Source organism: Geotrypetes seraphini, chromosome 16, assembly GCF_902459505.1.
Source record: "Geotrypetes seraphini chromosome 16, aGeoSer1.1, whole genome shotgun sequence".
Taxonomy (NCBI): domain Eukaryota; kingdom Metazoa; phylum Chordata; class Amphibia; order Gymnophiona; family Dermophiidae; genus Geotrypetes; species Geotrypetes seraphini.
Window position 1 is genome coordinate 22,757,023 of NC_047099.1, and position 20,151 is coordinate 22,777,173.

A 20,151-nucleotide genomic window follows, 5' to 3' on the forward strand; every position below is an offset into this window, starting at 1 on the left:
TTCTGCTTCAAGTCCAATCAAGTGCTCAGTGATCCGCAATCACTCTTGAGGAAGTTGAAGAACTAACAGTATATCATACGGATTTTGTCTTATGGATTGGATGGATTGTGATTTTTTCTTTTATTTTTGGTCTTTTGTTTTTTTCGTGTGGAGATTTTTGAGAGTGATTGGGGAACACTGAGCACTTGATTGGACTTGAAGCAGAAGCCGGGGCTTCATGACAGCAAAGCAAACCAGCAGAGATAAGTACTCCTCTACTTACGTATATTTAAAGCTTTAGTTCAGTGTTTTTCAACCTTTTTATACCCGTGGACCGGCAGAAATAAAAGAATTATTTTGTGGACCGGCAAACTACTAGGACTAAAATTTTAAAACCCCGTTTCCACTCCATCTATGCGAGCTTGGTCCCCGCAAATCATCTGATCCCATCCATACAAGCCTCAGTTATGATTTTATATTGAATGTATTTTATTAAAGTATAAAAAGAAACAATATTCTGTACAATTGTCATTTTATAAATACAAATAATACAGAGCAAGGATCAACAAAACCCCTGTCTCCCCTCCCCTTCACATATATTCCCTCTACTATCAAGAAAACTGAACAAGCCAAATTATTACAGAATGCTACACAGAAATATCATGCTAACAGAATACTGCAGTCACACATGACAGGAATAGTTTTAGGGGAGTGCAACTAGGGCAACTGCCCCCTGGTCAGAGAGCACCCTAAGTCAGCTGGAAGCTAAAGAAGCACTGCCTGGGCTTTGCAGTCCCCAATTATGTCTAACACCAGCTCTAGAAGGATATATTTTTCAAATCTGATATATTCTAATCACAAAATAGAAATAAAATTATTTTTTTTTACCTTTTGTCGTCTCTGGTTTCTGCTTTCATCTACTTTTCACTCTCTTCCTTCCAGCATCTGCTTTCTTTGTCTCTTCCATCCAGCCCCTTCCATTTACTGTCTGTCCTCTCCCCCTTCCATATGGTATCTGTCTTCTTTCTATGCCCCTCTCCCCTTTCCATCCAGCCTGCGCACCCTTTCTCCTTTTTACATGATTCATTCCAGCTTCACTGCTCTCTTCATTTTTATCTCTCCTACACCATATCTACCATCGTTGTCCCTCTCTGCTTATTTTTCTGCTGACCCCTTCCCATCATCAATCTCTCTACTTTCTCATGCCCGTCTCTCCCCTTCCCCTCCTCTAATCTCCCTGCCAGCTGTTTCCTTCTCCCTTCCCTCCTCCTCCTGTCCAGCAGTAACTCTTCCCTTCCTCCCCTCCCAGCAACATCTCTCCTTCTCCCTCTCCAGGTCCAGTAGCAGCTGTCCCTTTTTTTTTTTTTTTTTACCATGCCCAGAAGCTTCCCAGCCTCTAACAGTGGCTTTCTCCCCTCCCAGCAACTCTCCTTATTGCCAGCGCAGCGATTCAGGAAGGCAGCCTCAGGTCCTTTGTTGGGTTGCACCGCCTCTGAGGAAAGCGAAAGTTGCATTTTCAGAGGCGGCCGCAACTCAGCAAAAGCCCCAAGGCTGCCTTCCTGAATCGCTGCGCTGCTAAGTAAGGAGAGCCACTGGGAGGAGAGAAAGCACGCTGGCGGAGGCTCCCCATTACTACAGCTCGTCGATCTTGCGGTCCTGCGTGGACCAGCAGGAAATTGGAGATGTTGATCTTGCCGGTCCTGTGTGAACCGGCAAGAATTTTCTGTGGACTGGCACCGGTCTGCGGACTGGCGGTTGAAGAACAGTGCTCTAGTTTCAGCTTTTTGAGTCTTTAAAAGTTATAGTGGTAGGAAGGGAGGAGTGCTATGATGGATTTAAGCCAGAACTGGTAGTCCCGTGCTCTTCATGCCTTGAAGTTCAGAATGGCTTTCACCGAGCACTATTAATTAAATATTTATATTTTTAGGATATTTCTAGAATATTAGATTTTCTCTTTTTTGAAAAAGGTGTTCATCATAATAAAGAATTTATATTTATATATTTATAATTCCCATTAATATTGACAATGTTCCTTTAACCATAAAGTTCTATGACATCACAATGCAGGTGTAAAGAGCCTTAGCCTATAGGAAGAGGAGATGCAAATGTTAAGACCCTTAGCCAATAGGGAGAGGAAGAGATAACGGTTACTGCGGATGGGCAGACTAGATGGGCCATTTGGCCTTTATCTGCCATCGTGTTTCTATGTTTCTTTGCTTCTCCACTGCTGAAAATGGTCTGGACTAATTATGGTTGCGAGAAAGCAAATGTGGCAGATAATGTGTTCCTGAAGTCGGAGGCAGTGAATGGGTCATGCATCCCTTCCACCTACTTCTCCTTGGCAAAGTAGAAGTTCCTGGATGGAAGGGGGAAAGGGAGGTGGAGAAGAAGGCTAGGGCTGGAAGCAGAGGTGGGGGGAAAGGGGGCAGTGAGTTGTGAATTTGTTTACTTAAGTGACATAACCCACAGTGTGAACCATGCGGCGGATATTTACAGGAAATGCTAGGCAGAAGCGAGTTTCCCATCTCGTATCTGCATCTCTGAAGAAGACACGAACACCAGGCTGGATCAATGACCCCAGACTCTTAGGAGGCAGAAACAGAAGTCTCCTGGACCCCCTCTATCCTCCCAGCACTAAAGAGAAAAGTTCCACATCAGGACTCAGAAACCCCCCCCCCAAAAAAAAAAAAACAACAAAAAACATCTGCAGCATGGGAAACAGAGTGAGAGCCTCCACTGGCCTCTTTCCTTTTCAAGGTGTGTGTCCAGCTTCTCACCCCACCCTTCACCCATCCCCTAATTACCGAGATTATCCTATAAACACCTTCTCATAAACTGCTTCCCATGCACAGTCATATACACATAGATACTCTTATGAATATGCTCTTGCAATCAAGACACATGCAGAGGGCACCCCCTTCCTCCCACACACAAACACTGATATGTTTAAACTCATACAATCAACACACACTCATGCAAGGGTGGGGAATGAGGGCCGCAATCCAGTCGGGTTTTCAGGATTTCCCCCAATGAATATGCATGAGATCTGTTTGCATGCCCTGCTTCCACTGTATGCAAAAAGACCTCATGCATATGTATTGGGGAAATCCTGAAAACCCAACTGCCATACCACCCCTGCCATACACTGATACAAGTGCACACATACATATAACACACAAACGTGCTTACACTCATGCAATCAACACATACACATACATGTAACCCCATACACTCACATAAGAACATACGAATTGCCGCTGCTGGGTCAGACCAGTGGTCCATCGTGCCCAGCAGTCCGCTCACGCGGCGGCCCTCTGGTCAAAGACCAGCGCCCTGACTGAGACTAGCTCTACCTGCGTACGTCCTTGTTCAGCAGGAACTTGTCTATCTTTGTCTTGAATCCCTGGAGGGTGTTTTCCTCTATGGCAGACTCCGGAAGAGCGTTCCAATTTTCCACCACTCTCTGGGTGAAGAAGAACTTCCTTATGTTCGTACGGAATCTATCCCCTTCCAACTTTAGAGAGTGCCCTCTCGTTCTCCCCACCTTGGAGAGGGTGAACAACCTGTCTTTATCTACTAAGTCTATCCCCTTCAGTACCTTGAATGTTTCAATCATGTCCCCTCTCAATCTCCTCTGTTCAAGGGAGAAGAGGCCCAGTTTCTCACAAACATGCTTACAAAAAAACACATTACAGATAAAAATGTATGTAATAATATCAGATGCTATCTGGCCACATCAACAGGTTAGCAAAATTTCAACATACTTACATAAATATAACCCCATACATTGACCCCCCCCCCTCCATACATCCTTCTAGACTTATCTGCCCTCACTTTGGACCTGAAACCGTGGAGGGGTCGGTGTGACTTGCCTAAGATCACAAGAAAGTACAGTGGGCATTGAACCCTGCTTTTGCTGGATCAAAGCTCACTGCTCTAACTGTTGGTGGGTGGGGGGCAAGGTTCAGGAGGACCCTGGATTCTATATAGGCCTCCCAAACCTGGGCATGGATTGCAGATGCACATGTCAGCTAATCAATTAGACATAGACATAAGACATAAGAATGCCTTCACCGGATCAGACCGTAGGTCCATCCAGTCCGGCCACCCGCACACGCAGAGGCCAAGTCAGGTACTCCTAGATGGAGAACCTGATTACCCATATCCCTCAATGTGTTTTGCAAGGAGGTGTGCATCCAACCTGCGCTTGAAACCCAGAATGGTAGTCTCCGCCACAACCTCCTCCAGAAGAGCATTCCAAACGTCCACCACTCACTGTGCGAAACAGAACTTCCTGACATTTGTCCTGAGCTTGCTGCCCCTCAGTTTCAGTCCATGACCTCTTGTTCGTGTCACATTTGACAAAGTGACTAACAATGTTTCTTGCTCTATTATGTCAAATCCTTTTAGTACTTTAAAAGTCTCTATCATATCCCCTCGCAGTCTCCTCTTTTCGAGGCATTAGCAATCAATAATCGGTGTTACTTGGCACTGGGTTGCAATTACACAAGCATCTGCCCTTTGCCCTAGTCTTTAAAATGTAAGCCTAAATTTCACGGCAAGCAACTCAAAAGGAGTGTGGATAAGGGAGGGGAGGAGTAGCCTAGCGAATGGAACTGCCGTCTCAGCACCCTGAGGCTAAGAGTTTGATCCCGGCCTGCTCCTTGTGACTCTTAAGTCACTAAACAAGTTTCAGGTTTATTTAGGGCTCCTTTTATAAAGGAGCATTAGGGCCTTAATGCGCGAAATAGCACGCGCTAAAATGCCACGCGCACCGGCCACTACCACCTCCTCTTGAGCAGGCAGTAGTTTTTTGGGTAACGCGCATTAAAAATTCTAGCGTACCTTTGTAAAAGGAGCCCTTAGTCTTGATATGCCATTTTAATTACCAAAGCGGTTTACATTGTACAAGGATTCTTTGAGATCTAGAAACCGAGAAGAGAGCTTAGAGACGTAAATGGGATGAAATTAAGTTTGGAGGGTAGAATGTCGACTGTGTATGCTAGGATCGGAGCATCAATGATATCTGTGGCTGGCATAGAATCAGGGCAGGATTAACCAATAGGCCAAGTAGGCATGTGCCTAGGGCCCGAAATGGTCAGGGGGGCTCGATGAAGGAGGGCATCAACATTGTTTTTTCCAAACGGCGATGGGCCCCTCCAGCATCAATCGGCAACGCGGGACCCCCCCTCCCCCATCGACGGAAAGTAAGACAAGCAAGCAACGCGGGTAAGAAAGGCAACGGGAACTGTAATTGTGCAAGCGGTGCTGCTTGCCCAAAGCTTCCCTCTGAGCTGACGCAGCTTCCTGTTTCCGCCTGGGGGCAGGGCAGTCGGAAAGGACCTCAGCGATTGGTCCTCAGCCGTCGCTTCCTTTGTATCTGCCAGCCCAGTCGGTGTTGCTTTTTTTTTTTTATTTTAGTGAATCCTTCCTGCTTTGCATGCCGATTCCCCTCATTTGCATACACGGATCGGGATGGGATCGCTACACAGGTTAGTGAATCGAGTCGGAGGGAAATCAAGTCGCAAAGGGCTCGCAAACCGATCGGTACATCCAAGTTTCCAAGTTTAATAGTTCTCTTGATTAATCGCTTAGTCATATTTCAAAGCGATGAACAATTTAAAATACATTTATTAAAAAGAATACAAAATGAACAATACAATACATACTTTAAATAATAACATTGGGTTAAAAACTAAAACATCATTTTGGGAACATAGGGAAGGAAAGGATTGTGAAATACAATTAGGGAAGGGGTAAAACGCGGACCTCACGGACCTGACGGACCTCGCGGATCTAAACCCGCATGTCCTTAAAAATCTGAGGCCTTTAGTTAGTGTCTGGCTCTGACAGACCTCAGTGACAATTTAGCGCTGACGGATCCGTCTCAGCATAGAGAGGGAAAAGTATTAGGATCCGTCAGCACTACAATGTCATTGAGGTCTGTCAGAGCCGCGGACCTCAGATTTTTAAATTTACTGGGGCTGCAGGAAACCAGTGTAAAGGATTAGTTTTAGAGCCGCTCCAGCACTAGTCTCTGGCTCTGAGAGACCTCGGTGACATTTTAGCGCTGACGGATCCTAATACTTTTCCTTCCCTATGCAGCGCTAAATTGTCACCACAAACGGCACGGACCTGAGATTTTTAAGGACGTGCGGGTTTAGATCCGCGAGGTCCGTCAGGTCCGTGAGGTCCGCGTTTTACCCCTTCCCATACAATTAGGAATAGTAAAGCAATACAAAGGAAAAGTACAATAGGAGGACAAATTAAAACATGGTTTAATAAAGTATAATCTATGGCCTAGGGGTTACTAAAAGCATCTTTAAAAAGAAATGTTTTTTTAGATTACTTTTAAATTTTCCTCATTTCGCAAATAAATTGGGAGAGAATTCCAAGTCTGTGGGGCGGTCACTGAAAAGATAAACTGCCGTCTAGTATTAATGATCTTAAGCGAAGGAATAGTTAATAAATGTTGTTCATTGGATCTTAGCGTTCTATTTGGATGATACGGAATTAATGATTTATATATAAATGCTGGAGTTTTGTTGAAAAGAGTTTTAAAGGTAAGCAAACAGAGTTTATATGTTATCCGGTGAGTAACTGGGAGCCAATGCGCGTTTTTCAAAAGAGGTGTTACGTGGTCAAATTTTCTCGATTGGGTTATGAGTTTCATGGAGATATTTTGGATAATTTGGAGACGTTTAATTTCATTTAATGATATTCCTTTGAAGAGAGCATTACAATAGTCTATTTTTGAAATCACCAGAGAGTGGATAAGAATATTTAGTGATTTTGGGCATAAGAATTTTGAAATAGATCGAATCCTGCGTAATCTATAAAAAGTTGATTTAACAATATTACTGATGTGATCGTGAAAATTTAGTTTGTTATCGAAAGGAACTCCTAAAATATTTGTATTTTTAACTATTTGAAGGGGGACATTTTTTATAGTAATAGGAGCAATGAGTTCAAGATTTTCTTTCCATGGGAAGAACATCACATTAGTTTTTTTGATGTTAAGTGCAAGTTTGTTTGTTTTCAGCCAATGATGTATTAGATCTAGCTTCTCATCAATCTCTTGAATATCCGACATTTTATTAGTATCTATAGGATGCAGGAGTTGGATATCATCTGCATATGCAAAAACTTGAAAACCCACAGATTGACATAAGGTGACTAGAGGGGCAAGAAAAATATTAAATAGTAACGGAGAAAGAATAGACCAGGGGTGCCCACACTTTTTGGGCTTGCGAGCTACTTTTAAAATGACCAAGTCAAAATGATCTACCAACAATAAAATTTAAAAAAAAACACTGTACGCATAGAAAATGTTAATTATCATTCCTATTCCAGGGTTTTTCAAAGAGGTCAAAGCAGATGACTCTATGCACTATCACCTCCCAGTAACAACCATACAAAAATAGACAAATATACCCCCCTCCCTTTTTACTAAACCACGATAGCAGTTTTTAGAGCGCAGGGAGCTGCGCTGAATGCCCAGCACTGCTCTCGACGCTCATAGGCTCCCTGCGCTAAAAAACTCTATTGCGGTTTAGTAAAAGGGGACCTTAGTGTAAAATATAGACAGCAGATATAAATTCAGACACATTTTGATCACTAAATTTAAAATAAAATCATTTTTCCTACCTTGTCTGGTGATTTCATGAGTCTCTGGTTGCACTTTCTTCTTCTGACTGTGCATCCAATCTTTCTTCCCTTCTTTTAGCCTGTATGCTTCCTCTCCTCCAGACCTCGTTCCCTCCCCCAACTTTTCCTTCCTCTCTCCCTGCCCTTTCTTTCTCTCTGCCTCCCTTTCTTTTTTTTCTGTTTCTCTTCTTTCCTTCTGTCTCCCTGCCTGCCCTTTTTCTTTCTTTCTCCCTGCCCTCCCCCAAGCCACTGCCATCGGGGACCAGAACCCAAACCGCCACCAATAACAGGCCCCAAACCGTCACCAATAACAGGCCCGAAAGCCGACGACGCCCCTAGCTCTCCCTGCTTCGGCCGACCAGCGTTCCTCTCCCCAACGTCAATTCTGCCGTCGGGGAGAGGAAGACTGATTGGCCCAAGATCGCGATCGACCTATTGGGGGAAATGCTGCCGGGTCCTGCCTTCGCGGAAACAGAAAGTAGGCAGGACCCAGCAGCAAGAAGATCAAATGCTTCACTAACCTGTCTCCCACCTTAGCCCATAGCGAGCGCTTGCTTCAGGGCTCTCAACATGTGTGTGCCGGCTTCCCTTCCCTTCTCCCCCACCCCCGGTTTCGGAGGGAAGAGAAGGGAAGCCGGCACACACACGTTAGAGCCACGGAGCATACGTTCGCTACGGGCTGAAATCTCCAAGCCGTTTTTTTGGGGTTTTTTTTTAATGTTCAGCAGCGGCGGCAGCAGCAGATGACAGCTGGGCGGACCGCCCAGCTAAAAGGCCCTAGAGAGAACACTGGAGAGGAAGGCTGATCGGCCCGTTAGATAAGGACTGCAACATGAGTCTATCACGGAGCCCGAGATGGGCTCCGCGAGCGACTCGCGTTGCCTTCCTGAGCTACTAGTCGATCGCGATCGACGTGTTGGGCACCCCTGGAATAGACCCTTGAGGAACCCCATAAGTAGTCGATGAAGATTTTGATAGTGAGTCTTTAAAGAAAACGGTAGAAGTGCGGTCTGTTAAGTAAGATACAAACCATGAGAAAACTTGGTCTGAGATACCAATAGATTGGAGTCTGTCAAGAAGAAGTTGATGGTCTATTGTATCAAAAGCAGCGGAAAGATCAATAGAGATTAATAGTGTTGATTGATGGTGATCTAAGAAATATTGAATAGAGGTGGTCATACCAATTAATGAGAGTTCAGTACTGTGATGATGTCTAAAGCCAGTTTGGTTAGGATGTAAAGCGTTGGTTTTTTCTACAAAATCTGAGATTTGATTGAAAACTACCTTCTCTGTCATTTTTGCCAAAAAAGGTAGATTAGCTATAGGTCTGAAATTAGATAGGTCTTCATTACTGACATTCTTATCTTTGATGATAGGTCGAATAATTGATTTTTTTCCACATTGCTGGTACTGTATTTTGATTCAAGCTCTCAGTAATTAAAGATCGGTTTGCTTTGTGAATCTAGCCCTTAACCCCCCCATTACCCCAGGCATGTTAGATACATTGTGAGCCTGTCAGGACAGACAGGGAAAAATGCTTGAATACCTGATTAAAGTCACATAAACCATTCTGAGCTCTCCTGGGAGAGCAGAATAGAAAAATAAATAAATAGTGTGAAAACTGTCAGCCTCTGATAACCAGAGCTGGTATTGTGACATCATAATGCCTCATTCCACCAATGCCTAAGAACCAACCTCATCAGTGATGTCACAATGGCTTGATGGCTCACGTCTACTACATTTTGATTTCTAGAGTGGCACAATGGTTAAAGCTACAGCCTTGGCATCCTGAAGTTGTGGGTTCAAACACACTCTACTCTTCTGACCTTGGGCAAGTCACTTAATCCCCGCATTGCCCCAGGTAGAGACAGGGAAAAATGTTTGAGTACCTGAATAAATTCATGTAAACCGTTCTGAGCTCCCCTGGGAAAACAGTACAGAAAATTGAATAAAAAAATAGTGTGACAAGTTTCAGCCTCTGATAAGCAGAGCTGGTATTGTGACATCATAATGCCTCATTCCACCAATGCCTAAGAACCAACCTCATCAGTGATGTCACAATGGCTTCATCGTCCTGTACTTGGCTCATGTCGACTACATTTTGATTTCTAGAGTGGCGCAGTGGTTAAAGCTACCCTGAAGTTGTGGGTTCAAACATATGCTGCTCTTCCGACCTTGGGCAAGTCACTTAATCCCCGCATTGCCCCAGGTAGAGACAGGGAAAAATAAATAAATTCATGTAAACTGAGCTCCCCTGGGAGAATGGCATAGAAAATTGAAAAAATCTTATGTAATGGTGTACTGTAACCTGTAACCCGTTATGAACTCTTTGGGGAGGACGACTTATAAAACCAAATAAATAAATATCTAAGCGGATTTGTGTGTGTGGGGGGGGGGCACTCTGGGACGAGCGCAGTGGGCCTTGGCTAGGCTGCTGATTCAAAAAGGATGTGGCCATCGCATCCAGCTTCTATATTTAGAAATAGGAGAGGGGAAAATGTGACCTTATAGGCTTTGATCGGTAGAGAGCTGAGCAGGAAACAGAAGGTGTTGAACTTAGCTGAAGGGGATTCCCGTTGCCTCTCAGCACCGACAGCAGCTGGTGCATAAGAAAGCCCTGCGCGAGGGCAGCGTCGCTTATAATACGGTCATAATATGACAGATTTTTTAATAATTATTAACGCTGGAAACCTGGTACAGTCGGTTCTTGGTATCCACCGAAGTACGGTTCGTGAAAATGTTCACAAACCCTAAAATCGTGAATAACGAAATGCTGAGTCTATGGGAAAATAGAGGTTGCCGCATACATTTGAATATAAACCGGGATTTGGGGGCCAAAAAATTGACCCCCAAAAATGGGAGTCCCGGTTTATATTCGGGCCAGCGCCCCCCTCTCAGAATTATTGCAGGCTGCCGCCAGGCTCTGCACCCTGTCCCCTCCCCCCCTCCCTGCCCTGTCCTCCTACCTCCTCTGCCGATCCCTGGTGGTCCAGAGGTGCGGCAGGCAGGCTCCTGCCACGCTGCTAACCCAGTCGGTGGTGGCTGCGGCGAGATCCAGTTTCTTCTGCCGCTAAGCGGCAGTGAGCAGGAGCGCGTTTTGGCACACGCTTGGGGGGGCCGTATCTGGAAGCAAAGCCTAACCACGAGGTGAAAGCGAAGGCGAAAGCAAGGAAAGCTGGTTTTGTGAGCACCGGTCAGCGAATACACGGACACAGCGAATGGGACTATTGGTCGTCATGGCTGCAAACGCGGATACATGAATTTATGTATCACGATCGTGCGGATAACGAGAACGGACTATATAATGCAGATTGACGTAGAAGAGGGAATTCTATCAAAAGCGCTCAAAAGAAATCAAACGCTCAGCATTTTAAAGGACAGTGCTTAGCGCCGATTCCTGCATCTAACTTTGGGCGCTAGACTCACGTCTGTTGAAACCTGGGGTAAATGCCGGCGTCCCAGTTAGGCGCACTAAGGCGTGCAACTTTTTGGGATTGCTCCCGACATGTCCGTGCCCTTCCCATGGCCCCGCCTCCCTCCCTCAAAAATTTTCATATGCGACGTACCACCTCATTTGCCGTAACAGCACCCCAAATCTGGAACTCTCTGCCATCTTATCTGAGGGAAGAATCAAATATTGATAAATTTAAAGGAGCTTTAAAAAGCTTCCTCTACAGCAGGGGTGTCAAAGTCCCTCCTCGAGGGCCGCAATCCAGTCGGGTTTTCAGGATTTCCCCAATGAATATGCATGAGATCTATTTGCATGCACTGCTTTCATGGTATGCTAATAGATCTCATGCATATTCATTGGGGAATTCCTGAAAACCCGACTGGATTGCGGCACTCGAGGAGGGACTTTGACACCCCCTGATCTACAGAGACACTTTTACTCTATAATTCAGGACTCTTTTACAATCTATGAAAAGGCAGTTCTCAACCAACTTTCCCCTACCTCTCTGTGTTATCCTTAATTGTTTTATTTTCTAAAATATTGTATTTCACCCTCTGCCCCAGGGGTAGGGAACTCCATTCCTCGAGAGCCGTATTCCAGTCGGGTTTTCAGGATTTCCCCAATGAATATGCATGAGATCTATTTGCGTGCACTGCTTTCAATGCATATTCATTGGGGAAATCCTGAAAACCCAACTGGAATACGGCTCTCGAGGACCAGAGTTCCCTACCCCTGCTCTACCCTCTTGTCTTTCGTTTATCTGTGGGTCTTGTCCGTGTTTTGGTTTCTTGTTAATTATTTTTATTTTGATCCCCTCAATTTAATTGCATTGTGCATCGCCTAGAATGTTAATAGGCAATTAATCAAATTTTTAACAAAACCTTGAACCTTGGCACTCTGGGAGTTGGGACGCCCTGCCTTAAAGAATAGCACGCAGCCAAAAGTGCATGCAGATTTTAATGAGTTCCAATGACTATCAGTAATTGGCTATCGGCGCCCAATTATTGATAATTAAGAGCTCATTAACCAATTAAATTGCACGCACATCTAGGCAGTGCACTGAAATTTGGTCACCTTATATAAAATCTAGGATAGGGGTGTCCAACCTTTTGGCTTCCCTGGGCCGTATTGGCCGAAAAAAAATTTTCTGGGGCCGCACAAGCGCGCAAACGCTGCAGCAAGACAGAGGTGGGAGCCGGCAAACTCGCTTTTGGTTGCAAGGAATGTCAGCAATTAAGAAAAAATATCTTAGGTCAGCCCTGAGACCTTCTTCTGCCCATCCTAACCTCATGCAAAAAGCAACTTGCATCAGATGAGGTAGAACATAGCAGAGGGAAGGCCCATGGGACTGACTGGAGGCAGCCTGACTTAATTGTTGCTGATGCCAGCAAATAAAGGAAAATTTGCAGGATTGCGGGAAAGAGGGAGAGGGATAGAGATAGACTGGGTCTGCTTGTGCAGATTGAAGGGAAAAGGGGGAGCAGCAGGGAGAGGGTCTCTCTAAGACCAGATTCAAAACTAAAATTACCTAAGGGCAACTAGGTTGCTGGCCTCCTGTTTGCAGGATCCTGGGGCAGCTGCCCCTTTCACCCATTGATAAAAAGGCCCTTGATATTTATACATTATAAGTAACAATAGATACACATATGTATGTTTAGATAAAAATTTAATGCAAACTGCATACATAATGATTTTTATATTTTGTTGCAAGCCACTCTATGCTGTTTTGGAAGTTAGCAAGTGTATCAAATGTTAATAAATAAAGACATATGGACAGTATATTTAATTAGACATACTACTCGTAAATATGAAAATATTTATACATGCACATAGATGGCTTTATTTCTATTTATAATCTGACTTTATCCAAGGCAGAGTACAAGTCTGCCATCTTTGAAAAAGGTGGCTCTTGAATCAGTCTACCATATGAGGAATTTTCCCCTTATTTGGTAAGCTTTTCACAATACTACCAAATAACTCACATCACAAACATAAACCGGGTTCTTCCAACTCGATTGACCCCACACAAACGACAACAGTAGAGAAGCTTGTTTAGCCCCCATAAACTAACAACATGGCTGCCTAAAGTTCTCAAAGTTTTGTGTCTGTCCGTAACAACAAATACTGACAAAACAGGCACTAATAAACACAGACGTCCTTTTGGCATCGCAGTGCCACTGGTAATTTGTCCCTTTCTGTAGGCCCAGCAATTGAGAAGGCCCTCTTCCTTGTTTTCTCCAATTGCACCTTTCCAAATGGAAGCTCCTCCAACACGCATGCTTCCTTTGAACAAAGAGTCCTCCGGGGCACAAACCAATGCAATCTTTGATGAATCAACAATATATAGATATTGTCTCCATAGAAATATCATCAGGGAGAGAAAGTGGGATGCCTATTTATCTTAGACTGCTTGGAACATGACAGCTGCAAACAACATAGAATACCTCCCCAACTGGTGCTTCAAAGTCATCAATATGGCTGCCATCGCCATTTAAAAGTAGGAGCAGCCTGTTGGCACATCGCCGTAGAGGTGTGCCCAAAGAGGAATGACCCTTTGAAGCCACTGCAAAGCCACAATGGACTAATATGGTAGAAAGTTGATAAAGGGGTGCTGTACCATCAGATATCTTTCCTAATTGTGGCTCCAGCTGAATTAGCGTTAGATGGGCAAATGGTAGATCAAAAGAAAGAAAGGGTTCTCATCAAACTCCAAGGGACAAATATGTCCTAGTGATGAAAGATGGTGCTTCTTTCTCCTTTTTAATTTAGTTGCCCCCTGAGATGGGCATCTCAATTAGCTGTGGGAGTGGCCTGAACCCCACCCCACCTGGAACTTCCAGATTAGACACAGAGGTGACCTCTCTGTTGAGTGGTCCTCCCTCTCAGGCCTCTGCAAGATTGGGTTCACACCAGTTGCCCGAGTGTTCAGTTCCTAAGTCTGGCTCACGTCCGGTGTTACAGCAAACAAACCACATTCAGTAAGGTCGATGTGCAATTTTATTCTGCAATCATGCACGTGTTTCGGCCAGTACGGCCTGCCTGAGGAGCCTTATTACAAATATACTATCTTTTTGTGTGTTGTAGCCAAAAGCAACCGTTTTAATCCACTCAGGATTTTCTAGACTTCAATCATATCTCCCCTCAGCCGTCTCTTTTTAATTTCCTTGTAAATGTATGGTTTCTTATCAAGCTATTTCTTTATTATTTTAATATTAATCTTGCTTAAAAATTGGACTTCTTACCTCCACCCCCCTCCCTTTTACTAAGCCACGGTAGAGGTTTCTACAATGGCCCGGAGCGCTAAATGCTATAAGCGTCAGAGCATCGTCAAAGCATTTAGCGCTCCGGGCCGCTGTAGAAGGGGGGGGGGGGTCTTCACTTCTCTCCACCGTACCTCCAGCTCTTCACTGGCTCGAGCGGCGATTCCAACCTGCTGCTCCCGCCAGCGTCAGCTCTCCCTCTGATGTCACTTCCGGGTCACGCACCTAGGAAGTGCCGTCAGATGGGGAGCCGACGCTGATGCGGGCCGCGAGATGGTGATGCCGCTCACGCCGAGAGAGTTAAAGAGGGACGTAGAAGGGAAGGGGCACTTGCACTGTGGGGGGGGGGTGGAGAAGAGGGTGGGGGGGTACCACCGCCACGATCCGCCTTTGCACCCAAAATATATATATATTGTAGATAGTAATGTATGCTGATGGTTCTTTTAGTTTACGCAGCTGCTCTTTGCTGCTTCCTTGGTGCTGCTGCTCTAAGTGCTTGAATTCTATAAAACGTAAACACCCCATAGTGGACAAAAATCCTTTAAATGAAAATTAACCGGGTAAGTATTCTCATCCTATTGTTTTAACTTTTATGCTCATTTTATTTGTTTATGAATTGTAAATTTATTTTTTTTTGTTTTGTTTCATAGATTTATTAGGAACATGAAAACACAAAGAAATCTGGAAACAGAAACAACCAGAAACTAGCCAAAGCACAAGACAAAAGGGTCTACCGCGTGGTGTCTGCGCGGAGACAAAAGATACCCACCAAAAAACCAAATGTCAACCCACCCCCAATAACCCCCCCCAAAATCCCCACCCCACCCCTCCAAGCACTCCAGTGTCAGAAATTCAAGAGAGCACTTCGGACACCATGGGACAAACTATCCCAAACAGGAGCCCAAACCGCCCGGAATTTCCTCCATTGACCAGGGCCACAGTTTATGAATTGTAATTAAACATGTCTTCCTCTTGTGTCCTGTAGTGTCATAGTTTTAGCAATTGTGTGTGAGTTTGTTTTTACCCCTTGACTACTGTAATATTTTCTATCGGACAATCACTAAGGGCTCCTTTTACTAAGGTGCACTGGCGTTTTTAGCGCACGCAGGATATTACCGTGCGCTACGCGGCTAGAACTAACGCCAGCTCAATGCTGGCATTAAGGTCCAGCGTGCGCTATTCCGCGCGTTAAAGCCTTAAATTCTACTCAGTCTGTAACGTCTTTTAATCACTGCAAACCGCACAGAACTTCACGGTCCTGCGGTATATAGACCGTTATTATTATTAACGCAGCTTAGCAAAAGGAGCCCTAAGAAAGAGATGGCAAGATTATTACTGGCAAACGTCACTTCAGAAACTGGTGGAACACCCTACTCCCTTTCAAAAAACAGGCTTATGCTAGACCCAAAAACTCATATATTTAAATTGAATTAACAACTTAGGATCTCGAGTGCACGCAGTTGCGAGCTAGTAGAACTCGTCTTGGCTCCCAAATATTTTTGCGAGCTGTCATCGGTCCGCACGTCTTTGATTATTCAATTTAATATATGTGTAAATTTTCTTTACTTTTTTTACTTTTTTTTCACATTCTTAAATTACTTGTTTTATCCTTATTTCAGTTTAATGATGTAACCAAAATGGTACTTTTTTAAACGGAGTTTTAAACGGAGCTAACTTTTATATGGTATTAAATTAAATTTGATTATTATATTTAACCACCAACCTAGGCATAGTGGCTAACCAACGTACCAAAGGGGCAGTTGTTAGCGTCTCCATAATCCTTTCTATTTTGCCGGGTGACTAATCGCTGTATATTAAAGAGGTAACTATCCACCATACATTGATAACTCGCCAACAGAAGCTTCTATGAATAAATTACACAAGCTGATCTTACACAGATTTTAACTGTTTTAAAAAAACTTTTTTTTGAAGATTTTAGAAAAAAGGTCTGCCAATTAATTGATATATTTAACCCTTTAGGTCAGGGGTAGGGAACTCCGGTCCTCGAGAGCCGTATCCCAGTCGGGTTTTCAGGATTTCCCCAATGAAAATGCATTGAAAGCAGTGCTGGCTTCGGTTCTAGCCATGTAGCGCGCGGGTTTAGCTAAAATAATGCGTGCGCGAAAAACGCTAACGCAGCATAGTACAAGGAGCCCTATGTTTACTGTTTATAATCCTTTGTAAAATCGCATTGGATTATGATATTGCGATCAAATCAAATGTTTAAATAAACTGGAAAACTTAAACTTGAAACCCCCCTAGCTTTGCCTAATGGTTGGACTAGCTCTAGCAAGGGCTGGTTTTATTCCTTAAATCCAAGGGAGCAGTAAAGCCTCCCCTACCGCCTCCCCACCTTGAGTCTCTTCCCTGCAGGGGAAGGGGTAAAACGCGAACCTCACGGACCTCGCGGATCTAAAACCGCACGTCCTTAAAAATCTGAGGTCCGTGCCACTTGTAGTTAGTTTCTGGCTCTGACAGACCTCGACGACAATTTAGCGCTGACGGATCCGTCTCAGCATAGGGAGGGGAAAGCATTAGGATCCGTCAGCGCTAAAAGGTCACCGAGGTCTGTCAGAGCCAGAGACTAGTGCTGGAGCGGCTCTAAAACGAATCCTGTAAACCGGTTTCCTGCAGCCCCAGTACATTAAAAAATCTGAGGTCCGCAGCTCTGACAGCCCTCGATGACATTTTAGCGCCGACGGATCCTAATACTTTCCCCCTCCCTATGCTGACACGGATCCGTCGGCGCTAAATTGTTATCGAGGTCTGTCAGAGCCAGAAACTAGCTACAAGTGGCACGGACCTCAGATTTTTTAGGATGTGCGGGTTTAGATCCTTCCCTGCCTGCAGCTTCTTTTCTTTGGTTCATGCATTGTTTAAATCAGGGGTGTCCAAACTGCGGCCCGAGGGCTGCATGCGGCCCCGTGAAGGATTTTGTGTGGCCCTGGTCGAGGGTGATGCAGTGTTTTCCTCTGCTGCCCTCAGGTGTTTACCATCTTGCCGGCTCCCTCCTCTGTCTTGCTGCAGCGTTTGCGCATTTGTGCGGCCCCAGAAACATTTTTTTTCAGCCAATGCGGCCCAGGGAAGCCAAAAGGTTGGACACCCCCGGTTTAAATGTTTACGGCAGAATGGAAAGCATGAGAAAGCAGGGAGGGAGGCTCTGTGGTAGACACAGGACTCTTCCTCTCTCTCTCTTCCTTTCGCTGTATCATCGCTTATGCTCACTGGGTACAGCTGACACTTCCCCCACCGCCCCCAAAGATCGAGCGGACAAAGGCGTAGCTGGCTGCACAGAGCAGGAGGTAACGGGCTGTGTCTATGGCCTCTACTGGCACAGTGACCCTGTCTGGTTCTATGAACGTGTGTGAGAGTGTGTTTTTGCCTTGGTATGTGGCTGGCTGTTGATACGTTATTTCCTCTGGATAATTACTGTAGCTTCGACTAGCACAGTTGCTCTGATGCTGCGATTTCTTTCTTTCTATGGATTTATTTATCCATCTTACCTGGGGCAAGCAGAATCACAGGGAGCAGGTTAGGATCAAACTCGCAACCTCGGGGTGTTGAGGGAGCAGCTCTAACTAGTACTACTAATACTGCTTATCATTTCTATAGCACTGAAAAACATACATAGTGCTGGACATTCAATATGCAACAGATGGTTCCTGCTCAGAAGAGCTTACATACAGCTTAGAGCTCAATACAATACGTTCTTTTTTTTTTAATTACTTTTTGTTGGAACAAGTAACGTCAATGAAAATTCGTATGCCTTTATTGAAACTACAGCCCATGTTCAAACCATTTTCTCTAGTCTCTTTTTTCAACTATGCTTTGTATGTACCGATTTAAAGTTTTCAGGGGGCTGTACTGAGGGTCTTCTCTTCAGCTGTAATCCTCCACTGCCCCAGGTACATTAGACAGATTGGGAGCCCACCGGGACAGATGGTGACGGGACAAAAGCGCGCCAGACAAAGCTGCGCCGACATTTCGGCCCAGAGAATTGCGCGCAAAACTCCAACGCACCGCTGTAAAAGTTCATTTTACTTAATACTGTTTGCGCTGCCGTTGGCTGCCATTCGGGGGGTGGGGGGGTGCAACCCCCCCCCATTATACAGAAAACTTAACTTTTTCCTAAAAAATCAGGAAAAAGTTAAGTTTTCTTTATAAAGCGGGGTTTCAATCCCCCAAACCCCCTCCCCAATGGCAGCGCGAACAGTATTAAATAAAGTGGGGGTTCCCCCTTCACCCCCCCCCCATCAGAGCTCTTTACAATTAACTTTTCCGGAGGCGCGCTGGAGTCTTGCGCCCAATTAGCTGGGCTCAGATGTCGGCACGGCTTGGCCCGCGCGCGAATGACTGTGAACCGGGACAGATAGGGAAAATGTTTGAAGTATCGATATGTAAACTGCTTTGAGTGTGGTTATAAATCTACAAAAAGGCAGTATACAAGTCCCAATCTCCCTTTCCCTTTCATCATGCTTTATATGCATCAATTTCAAGTCTTCAGGGGGGGGCTCCGCTGAGGGTTGTCTGTTCAGCTGTCCATGCTGTATTCATGCTTTGTCTGTACCAACTTGAAGTCTTCAGGGGGGTTTGTTGAGGGTCTTCTGTTCAGCTCTCTTCCGTACACTTCTCCCTCCGTATTCACGATTTCAACACTCACAGTTTTGATTATTTACAGTTTTTAGCTTGCTGGCTCCTCCCTTCCCCCCCCCCCCCAATTACATCAGCTTGCATAGAGAAATCGCCGATTCCAAGCGTTTACAGAGAAAATCGCCGATTCCCAGCATTTTCTTCACTGTGTTTTGCCTCTCCTTCAGGAACAGCCCAGGCCTCCCACCTTATTATTCACGGTTTCACCATATTCACGATGGTTTTGAATAGAAAACACCGAATAACATAAGAAAAAAGTTATTTGCGTTTTTTCTGTATTTGCGGTTCTGTTAATCCCCTATCACTGCGAATACGGAGGCAGAAGTATATTCATGTTTTGTATGCATCAATTTGCAGGGTGCCTTCCAAAGGGTCTTCTCTTCAGCTGTCCCTGTGTTCCTGGTGGTATCCTATTTTGCATTAGATGAGGATCAGTCCATGTTCTGCATCTGCGGCTGAGGTGAAGGATTCTGTTAGCATGCAAAGTCCGTGTAGGAATCTGTAGCAGTCCAGCTTGTTCTAGTTTCTTAGTAGCAGGTATAATGGTGTTCTAGAGTACAGTATAATATTTATAGCACTATCTTTCAATTTTCTATACCGTTCTCCCTCATGGTTTGGTAAGTTTCATAACATAACATAATAACCAATTTCTAGACCGCATAGCCATGAGTTCAATGCGGTTAACAAACGATTATGCCATGAAAAAATACAAGGAATGATATGAAGTACAGAGGGATCTAATTGGTCAAAAATTTAGAGAAAAGAAAGGTTTTCAGCAGTTTTCTAAAATGTTCATAAGACGTAGAGCTAAATAGTAATAATCGGAAAACTTTATCAGAGTAAGCTGCTTGATAGGAAAGACAATGGCCACAATATTTCTTACTTTTGAGGCCCTTCGCTGATGGATTCAAACTACATTAACAGAACGTCAATTCCCTCAAGACCTTGGAGAGATCATAATCACCCTAATCATGAAAGACCACAAAGGCCCAATAGATAACTCCTCCAACTATAGACCAATCGCTTCAATACCAATATACGTTAAAATAATAGAAGGTCTAGTTGCACAATACCTCACCAACTACTTGGAAGACCATAACCTACTTTACCCCTCACAATCGGGATTTCGAACCAACCACAGCACAGAAACACTACTTGTAACCA